At 43.6% G+C, this 932-nt stretch overlaps 1 long non-coding RNA gene across 1 annotated transcript; it reads right to left on the bottom strand.

Annotated features, from left to right (window-relative positions):
* Positions 1 to 295: 295 nt before the first annotated feature.
* Positions 296 to 926, bottom strand: LOC111672855 (uncharacterized). Its single transcript, XR_002762043.2, has 2 exons — positions 760 to 926; positions 296 to 670 (listed from the first exon to the last, which is right to left on the bottom strand). It is a non-coding gene; the product is annotated as an uncharacterized LOC111672855 (long non-coding RNA).
* Positions 927 to 932: the final 6 nt, after the last annotated feature.

Raw genomic sequence — 932 nt, forward strand, 5'->3', positions numbered from 1 at the left:
CACACACACACACACATTCTGATACACGACAGTGGTTAAACATGAAGCATGAATACTAGTCAGTCAATCAGCTTGTGAGACAGAAAGACAATCAGTCCCCGCCTTGTTCTTCACACATCTGACTTCAACGTCTCTGTTCGCAGGCTCATATGCGATTGGCTGATTGTGTCCGGACACTCGAGCACGACCGTCTTGAGTCTTGTGGCGGTTAGACATTCTGAAGAATGACATCATAGCTTGTTAAAACTGAAGGATAAAAATGCTTCTTCAAAACATCTGAAAAATTTTTAAAATACTTTTCTTTTTTTGTTTTGTTTGTTTGTTTGTTTTTTCTTCTTTCTTTCTTTCCCCTCCTGCTGTGCTTCCTCCTTTAACCCCCAACAGTTCGGTGGTGAAGAGGTGGCAAGAGGCCGTGTGTGTGTGTGTGTTCTCGTGATGCTTGGCTGCTCTGTATACTCTGTGTATACTTGATATTCTGTCGAGGCGTGTGTATGTGTAAAATGTCAAATAGTTGGTGTGCAAGCACAAGTGTGACTGTGTGTATGTTGGTTTTTTTTGGTTGCGGATTCATCACTCCACAGCGAAGCCGCAGGTCTCCTCCACAGCCGTCAGCAGTTTCTCATAAAGTTTCTCGTAAGACTCGTAGGGAGGGATGTCTATCCTGTTGAAACTGAACACACAGAGGAACAATCAGTGACTTCGAGGCCTGACACAAATGTAGATATCAGGGGAACATTTTTGTCTCTTGAGCGTCCTCACCATGTGTGAGCCTTGGGCAGGTTGTCTGTGTTGGCGTCTATCAAATGGATGGTAAAGAGCCTTGGTCCTGCAGAACCTGTAGAGCCTTACACACATACATTCTAGTTATCACTGCTCTACTCTGGTTCACAGAGCATGACTCAGTATTTAAACAATTACATTTCTCATCAAAT

Source organism: Seriola lalandi, unplaced genomic scaffold (assembly GCF_002814215.2).
Source record: "Seriola lalandi dorsalis isolate HSWRI2012SDOR001 ecotype SW California unplaced genomic scaffold, Sedor1 jcf7180002009147, whole genome shotgun sequence".
Lineage (NCBI taxonomy): Eukaryota > Metazoa > Chordata > Actinopteri > Carangiformes > Carangidae > Seriola > Seriola lalandi.